A 9741-nucleotide genomic window follows, 5' to 3' on the forward strand; every position below is an offset into this window, starting at 1 on the left:
TGACCGAGAGTTACCAAATTTTAGTCACGAATACCTTTGTCCAGGCTCCAGACCGGAGTTAAACGTTTTTGTCGAAATTCGAACCAGGGGGTCTCAGGGGAGCGTTTACCGGGACATGTAAAAGTAGTAGAAAATGACCGATATTTATTTATTTATTTATTTAACAATCACCAGATACAGCTCATAGGCCATTTTACATTGAATACCCAAGAACATTAACAATGGAAAGGATTTGGGAAGGTATCGGCCAGGGCCTATTTAGTAGGTGCCATCCCGGCATTTATCTGGTAGGACTGAGGGAAACCCTGGAAAACCTCAGTCAGGATGGTAGGCAGCGGGATTCGAAGCCACGACCTCCCGAATTCGAAGCCAACGCTCTACCACTTGAGCTATTAGTGTCGAATTCATATTTTCGCGGTCGCTAAAGTCAATGGTGAAACTCCAGTCGCATTAACTTCCAAATTCACGCTATTCGGCTCCGAGCCGGGGGTCACCGGAGGGGAGTGAGATACCAAGTAATATAAAGTAATCCAAAGTGACCGATATTAGTGTCTGCGAAGCATGTGTATATTCAACTAGTTTTACAATATATGCGTTCCTTTCTCTGTTGAATCAAATGCTAACAGAACGTTCTTTTAACATAATTTTTGTTTTTATTCTTCCGTCAACTACTGTCGGTTCCAAATGACAGGTTAAAGGAGCAACAGAAAATTGTCCTTGAAATAACATGTTTGATACTGCAAGGATGCGATGACGAAAAGTTATGATTAAAAATGTCCACGCGGTTACACAACGACACTTATGCTTTCGAAAGCTTGAAATCTTCCTGACTAGTAGCAGGAATTCTGAAAATTCCATAACTTTTCTTGAAATTTCAAATTCCCCGACTCTTCCAGAATATCTCGCTTACCTCACCACCATATTGCAAGTAATAAAAAACTCCTCATAAGAAAGAGTAAGCAAAAGCTTCCTGTAGTTTTCTTTTTAATTTTAACGCTGATCCTTCTTTTTGTCATTTCATTTTGTTTTATCCTTCCTTAATTTTTTTCATTTCTGGACCCCCCGGACCCCCCCCCCCTTGGCTACGTGCCTGCAAGCGGCCATTTTTGTTGAGGCTCAAGATACAAAATCTGTTAAAAAGAAAGGGAATCAGAGTCAGAAATCAGTATTATGCCTTCTAAAATATTGGGGGAAAAATGTATCAATTATACATTGCACAGAGTGACACAAATGAATATTGATACATCATTTTTTTTTGTATTGAAAACAACGCAAAACAAATTAGCAAAAAATTGAGTTATGTAAGTTCATCTCTTCATCATCTACTAAATGGAAATCCACATGCATCATCGTCCTCTGGTGCAACACCATTTTCTCGGTTTCGTATTTCTGAAAAAAAAAAAAAAAAAAAAAAAACTCTTTATAAAACTTAAGCTTAAGCTGCTTTCAATGCTCACACCCTTTATAACTATACAACCGGAGTTAATTGCGCCTATCCATATACATTTCTAAACTGAATGACTATATTTTGGAAGAGTTTGTAACCTTTTATGGACTAACTTGGGATCAATATTAATTTGCCAATTATTCCAATATATGAATTTGAAATATAGCAAAAGAAAATGTGCAAACCTTTAGTTTGAGCAAAACAATGGCAGAAATGGTAAATAAGTGGCAATTTTTTTAACATGTTGTACCAGAAGGGGGAATGTTATAATTTCGAATGTTAATTGACAAGAGCCTTTTTGAAGAAAGAGGTTCTGCTCAAGGTGAAGAGACTGTTTAGAGCAGAACCTCACCCAACAATGTTCTGCTCAAATTAAAGAGCAAACGTTTTTGGTGTTGTCTGAATAGTCTAACAAAAATATGATAATCGCTTGGAGTATTGTTTTCTTTGCGTGGATTTGCCTAGTAATTATTAAAGAAAAGCCGATAAGCACAGAAACGTGTCACGAACAGTAAGGTTAAAGCGTATAGTGTCTCAATTTTCAGTCCAAAAATAAAAACTAACAAAAGCACAGATTTCAAATTCTGCCAATTAAAATTTTGAATGATATTTACCAATAGTTGCAATAAATATTCATTCTACTAAACTAATCCTATACAGTACGAAACCTCAAATTGTTTGAAATATGGAATTAACCGTGTCTGATTCTGCTTTTCTCATGAAGTTATTTAAAGGATTGGGATTTAACAGTTTATGAAAGTGAATATGGAAGAGGGATTTAACTGGTTTTGTATCTGTAGCCATGATGAATTTAACAAGTTTTAGAAATTGGCACATATTTCAATGTCAATTTTCATCTAGTTAAAATCAGTGTTGGGTAAGTTACTTGTAAAAATGTAACGCGTTACAAGTTACTTTACTTTCTCTTAAAATGTAACGCGTTAGTAACGCGTTACTTGCAACAAAAAAGTAACTGTTACTTTACTTCGAAAGTAACGCGTCACTAACGCGTTACTTTTAGGTCTGAAACTTTAAAAATGTGAAAAAAATTATTACTTCAATTTTCCGTACTACTATTACTACCGCTATTATTATTATTATTATTATTATTATTATTATTATTATTATTATTATTATTATTATTATTATTATTATTATTATTATTATTATTATTTATAACAACGCTGTATATAAACATGAAAGGCGGTTTGTATTTGAATACTAAAAAACTAGTTGATTGCCAACCTCGATAGTCGTGAAGTCTAGGAGTCAAGGACATTGTTCACGAGATTCTGAATTTGGGTTGAGGGTCTTGGTTGAGTATTCGGGCTCTAGCCAAACACTATTAAAAGTTACAGGGCACTGGCCAAATATCTTCAAAACTGCTCGGGCCAGATTTAGAATTGTCAACGACTCGAGCAGCTCGGCTCACACCTCATTCACTATCGACCCGAACCGAGAAGTAAGCCGAGCCAACAGCTCACCCAACCGACTCGGCTAGAGCCCTCGGCTCAGTTGAGCCGAACCGAGCAGATGGCTCTCCCTACCAAGCTAGCTCGAGCCGATGGTTCACCCCAAGTGAGCCGGCTCGAGCCATCTTCTCAGTTGAGCCGAGCCGAGCTGAGATTGTTATAAAAAATCTCTTGTGGTCTCGCTATCGAGACGAGACGAGATGCGAGCAATGTCCCATCTCGTGAGCAACACTAAAAGTATTCCATATTACTGTTTAGCTTACATTTCTCATGGCTTTCGTTTTCCACTGTAATCAGGCCACGATTTCAAGACGAGTTAAAACGAACGAGCCATTTATCAAACTCGACTGGACTCGAAACTCGACGCGAAAAACTGAATCGGCTCGGAATTCGACTCGAGGTTATTACCTTTGACTTGACTCGAAACTCGACTTGAATTCGAGTCGAGTCGAGTTTTAGCTTGACTCGTGCTCATCCCTATGCGCTAGAAAAAATGGTTGCTTATTATTATTCTGCTAAACTAATTATATAATAATAACAAAGTTGTTATGTAAAATTAAAAACACAGAATATAGAGAAACATTACACTACAACTAATAAAATGAGAACATATGACCTGGGAGTGAGTTTAAACTTGCCAGTAACTCTAAAATCGATACATGCTTTTTAAAGCTAGTGTCAAACTTTATGATCAACGGGACTCTAAGATAAGCAAACTGATCTGAAAGAACTCCAATATTACATACCATCAGCAAACAATTTTCTAGTAATAAAGTAGGCCTGCTCATCAGAACACAGTTTATTCATATTAATCCCTTACTATACATCGTTAATTATGGCACCCTAGTTGTTGATAAATATTTTCCGCCGGGGTACTTCAGACACTTTACTTTTAAATTCTGTCCACCATCATCCTCAGTTCTTAAGAAAAAAGTTCGAACGGTAAAATATTTTCGTTCTCCATCTTTATAAAAAACAACACCAATCAAAGTAAAATAGACTACCGGTTTCATTGCACTCCTAGTTCACTCACTGAATGTATTGATTTGGAGCTGTCAAAATCTACGACGAAATCTTCTAGGTGCTTGCAATCAGTACACATGATTTCCCTAAGACTGTCCTCATCTTCCAAAAACAGCAAGTGGCACTACGAACTTATCTGTTTCTCTGTCTGTGACTGTCGGTCACTGACATACGTAGTTCATGCTCGATTGTTTCATTCTGAGAAATCCACTTACAGGAAAGAAACATTTGTTTCCGAAAAATATACATATATTGTAGTTACTCATCCGAAATGTAACGCGAAAAAAAGTAACGCAAACTAGGTACGTTACTTAAAAATTTGTAACGCGTTACCGTTACAGTTACTTTGGAGAAAATGTAACGCGTTACTAGGAAACGTTACTTAAAAAGTAACGCGTTACTTGCGTTACGTTACTTCCCAAGACTGGTTAAAATGGCTTTTTGTACTGATTTTTTTTAAATAATAGCTTTCCAACTAAGGTTTCCAGAGCAACCATTATCTCATTTTCTTTTTTAAAAGTGGATTTAACGGTTTTTGTCCTTGGCCTACTCAGATATTGCTACAGTCTGTACGATGGATAAAAGTGAGTGTTTCTAGAATTCAGAAGTATAGAATATGAAGCAATTATAGTGCCGATGTGAAAAGTATGCTAATAAACCAACCTTTTATTAATGTGACCCTCTACAATCCCTACCTCTCAACTTTTGAGCTTACATATTATGGAACGTTTTCGACAATCTTACAGAATAAGTAAAGAGAAAAGCAAACCAAACTTTTATGTTGATAAATAAGTAAGATTGGTAATTAAATAATAGCATGTATTTGAGGCTGTCTTATAACATGTTCTACATATAAGTAGCTAGTTCACTTATGTCTTTATAAAAAATTAAATGTTTTTTCTTTAACGTCTTATAGTTATGCCTGTTAGGCAAGAGTAGACGGATGACTAATAAAAGAGAATGATAATTATACTAAATTTTGTGCTCTGCCACATGCACCAAAGGGGCACACTAATTGATTAACCGAACATTTCTCTGTCATTTTATTTTCCTGATTTCCACAGTTTACTTAATTTTACTTTTTGCTAATAATCTTTACGGACAGCAACACGATCAAAAAATTGTCGAGGATAGTTAAGATTTCAAAGCCTCTCCCACTATGTATAGAATCCATTCTACTACTTTTTTGGTGACTATTGAATAAAGATTTAGCTACTTACAAATCTAGCGACTTTTTGCTGCAAACAACCTGTTCATCTGTAGAGAAACGGATTTCACGAATAAGTTTTCTTTTAGCGTCTTTTCAACCAAAATTTGAGTCGTTTCACCTCAGGTTCAGCGACTTTTTGTGTCAACATTTTGGCAACACTGTTGCAGCCGGTAGCTGAGTAGCAGTGATGCCAATTTAGCCTATTTTTGGGCTAAATCTAGCCTATTTGGAGAGGCATTTAGCCCTACAAACCTACGAAATGCTTATAGCCTTAAATATAGCTTATTTTAGAAAACTCTTTTACCATTTTTGACCTTTTTTTATTAGCCATTAAATTAATTCTAAATTTACTTTTTTCCTTTCAAAGTCAAGTGTATTTTTTTAAAATAAGCTTTTTTGTCATTATAAAATAATTGTTTTAATTGATTTCTCTTGGCTGACCGTGTTTTATTACGCAAGAAACCAGTTTCTTCTTCTTCTTCTCTCTCCCCACCTACATATTTACAGGTACTTAACAATACTTGTCGACTCAGAAAGAATTTTAATGTCGCTCCCGTGACGGTCCCGTTTGCTACTTTTTAATTATTTTAATTTTCGCATTTTGTTGCAAGAATGAGAGTTTTCTTTTACAGATTTAGTAACTGTTCGGTTCTTCAAGCCACAGTGATTGTTTTAGTTCATTAACGGAAAAAATAAAATATATAATTAGCTTGAAAACATTCAATGTAATAATGACGATTCGTGTAGGTGTACGAAGAAATTAGAAGCCTTGTAAGGACTATGACCTACCGAATGAAGTAGGTCTAATACTGGAACAATGGCAGTCTACACAAACGCAACCAATCTACAATCCAACGATGGTGCATCCAGTTCCAGCGACTCGGCTAGCTCCGACATCATCGATGATGAATTGTTTTAATTCAACTGATAAAATGGCTGTTGACTTTCACAAATGAGATGAGTTACTCATGGATTTTATTGTAATTTAAAGTCATGTATGTTGCCTGTTAGACTTGAGCGAATAAAATTTAACATTCCAAATTGGTACTATAACTCACTTATAATTCTAAACATACAAAAAAGGGGTTTAAAATCTACAATATGAGTCATAGGTTAGCAGTTCAAAATCTAGCAATTTTTTGCTTAAAAAAGCTTATTTCTGAAGGTCATCTAGCCTATTTTCGTCAGAAGTTGTTGGCAACACTGGAGAGTAGGGGAGGTTGTTTAGCATGCGGAGCGCATATTTGCGGATCCCAAACGTTTCAGCATATCCTCTGATCTGATTGGTCGATACAGATGCGATATCACAAGACATGATCTACATATACCACAAAGTAAACAAAAATTGGTGTCGCCTCTGGTAGTCGAGTGGTCTAGCGTAACATGCTAATGACGAAAATGTTTTTGGCGAGGGTTCGAATCCTGCCTACGGACAGTTTTTTTTTACTACTTTTAAAACTGTTTATAACACTTCTTTCGTTAAAATAAGATTAAAAATAATATTCAAAAAGTGATTTAACGATCATTGTTTTAAAATTTTCATTAAACTTCTTTCATTAAAATAAGTTTGCCCTTGTACTATATAGATCCACAGCAAATGTAGTAGTAGTAGTAGTACGTTTGCCCTTGTACTATATAGATCCACAGCTAATGTAGTAGTAGTTGTAGTAGTAGTAGTAGGAACGGGTTAGAAGCCCCGCAGGGGTTGTTTGGATTATGTTCTCGACATCAAATTGGCAAGAATGCTGAAACGTTTGGGATCGGCAAAAATGCATGCGGAGCACTTGGTACAATTGTATCAAATTCAGCCCTTTTTGTCATTCATCAGCACATTGGTACCACGCTGGCATTTTGAGCCCCTTTTGTAAAAAAGTTGGTACAATACTACCCAATTCAGCACCATTTAACAAATACTTGTCAAATTATTAATAATGTGTTGTGGTGTCTTTCAGGGAAGGTTCTAGGACCCTGGACCAGTTTTACACTTCTTACAAATGCCAGTTTACTTACCTTATATTCTTCTTACAGTCTATTATTCTTCTTCGGTCGTGAAATAAGCGACAATAAAGTGCAATAATATATTTTAATATTTTATTATAACGCACTGTTTACACACGAACTCGGACATGATTCTTTCTCATTATATATATATAACCATAATACCGTTTTGGTTTATTGATAACATTGAAATAGAGGTGCGTTTGGTTTCTTTACAGTACATGCCAAAGATGATAACCGTTTTCCCTTTGAATTTGCGACCTCTTTTATATTTCGTATATGCGAGAAAAGTTTAATCTACTTCCACAGTTGCTCGGGGTCCTCCTATTTGGATTTTTATAAAAAGAGGACCTTCTTGGTTTGAACTTTTGAAAGAGAGGGGAAGCAGTGTTCTAGAAAATTACCTCTTTTAGTTTTGTGTTATGGAGCCATGTATTACAGTTGTATAAAATAATGAATTCAGCCCTTTTTCTTTCAATTTGGTACTTTTTTTCAGCCCACTCCAGAGCTAGGACTGTGGCAACACTGATGCGGAGTGTCTCAATCTATGCTGCTTTGCACACACTGCATGAAGTAGAAGGAAAGACTTGCTTTTCAAGGAAAAATACTAGCTCATATTGTTTCAGGGTTGACTCTGTAGTACATTTTCAATGCATTCTTTTCTACACTCATATACAAGTTATTACTAAGGAAAAAATAAAATACTTTATTAATACATTTTACAATCTCGGAATTTAATAACACCTCGTGTATGTTGACTTATTTTTTGCGAGCATTGAGAGAATGAAGAAGTACTGTTGAACATGTAATGTAATTTACTTGAACTAGGGCCTACAGTGTAAGTTGATTTCCTTCTGAAATTATAAAATGGAAATAAGCATGTGAAGCCACAATCAAATATGTAACTCACAATTAAATATAAAATCGTCAATTATCGAGTCATGTGGAGTAAGTTTAAGAGGGAAAAAGCTCATGGGAGTCCAGTAAATTCGGTCCCCGCTAGACTTGTAGAATTTCACACATATTTTGGAGCTTTGTTGTGGATATAGTACTAGTAACAGATAAGACTAGTAACAATAAATGTAGATTAAGGGTTGGCTTAATGAGAGAAGAAAACATAACAAGATTTCAAAAGGTACTATCATTAGTTGATTGGAATTTTATGTATAGCTCCTTGCACGATGCTAAGGATAAACTAGAATTTTTTATGTCTGTAATGTCGTTCTCAACTGAAAGTGCGTTTCCTGTTAAATACGTTATGGGTAAGCCAACTAAACCGAAACCTACTAGAGTTAAGAGTAAAGAAATTGATAGTCTCAAAGCAAAATGCGAATTTTATTATGACTATTATAGTAGTACTGGCTCAAGTGTCATAAAGAATTTATATAAAATTAGTAAGAAAAAGTTATATAAACTAGTGAAAGAAACTAGAATTAAGGTTAATGATAATACCATCAACAACTCTGGCAGTAAGTCTAAAGCAATGTGGAATATCGTAAAAGAAGAAAGTTATCCTATCTACAATAACAAAAATCTCTGATAACCAGCTGAATGCCTTGAATTTAATAACTTTTTTGTTAACAAAATTGAAGAGATACTGAGGGAAGTTTCATCATATCCTCATAATAATGATTCAGGTTTGTATTTAAATAAATTGTCTAAACCTACCACAACGTTTAATTTTCATCCTGTTGAAGTAAAAGATATTGAGAAAGCGATTATTAAAGTGAGTAGCAGTAGATGTGAGGATGAGTCCTATTATGTTAAAATATGGTATAAATTTCATAAAGGAACCTTTAACTCATATTATAAACTCTTGTATATTAGACTGTTATTTTCCTGAATGCTTTAAATTAGTGAAAGTAGTACCTATAATGAAAAAAGAAACAAGTCTTCTCTTGATAACTATAGACCAATTTCACTGGTTCCAGTCAGGGGCGGATCCAGGACCGACTTCTGGGGGGGGGCGGTGGGTTGTCATACTGCTACTTTTAAGGGCTCTAAACTTTGCGATGGGTTTATTTATATATATAAAATAAAAAGTTTCCTCTTCTGGGGGGGGCGATCGGGGCGATCGCCCCCCTCTGGATCCGCCCCTGGTTCCAGTTATATCTAAAGTTTTTGAGATTGTTTTGAATGAACATATTGTTAACTATTTTGAACATAATAATTTATTTAGCAATTCTCAATTTGGCTGTAGATCCGGATTAGGAACTGTTAAGGCTGCTGTCTCATTTTTGGTAAATTGTATTTCTGGATTGGACAGTAAAAACTTTGTTCATGTAAAACTTATGATCTATCGAAAGCATTTGATACGGTGTCTCATGATATTTTGTTGCAAAAACTAGAATTCTATGGTTTTGATAATGCAGCTCTGTCACTTCTTCATTCATATTTAAATCGACGATATCAGAGAGTTGTTTATGAAGGGGAAAAGTCTAACCTGTTGTCTGTTAGACACGGAGTACCTCAGGGATCTATTCTTGGTCCAATTCTTTTTATTATTTATATCAATGACCTCCCATACAACGTCGCTCCACCCTTCGTTAATAGTTATTTATTTACTGATGATCTGAATATTTGTGTTAACT

This window comes from Thermobia domestica, chromosome 1, assembly GCF_964235325.1.
Source record: "Thermobia domestica chromosome 1, izTheDome1.hap1.1, whole genome shotgun sequence".
Classification (NCBI taxonomy): domain Eukaryota; kingdom Metazoa; phylum Arthropoda; class Insecta; order Zygentoma; family Lepismatidae; genus Thermobia; species Thermobia domestica.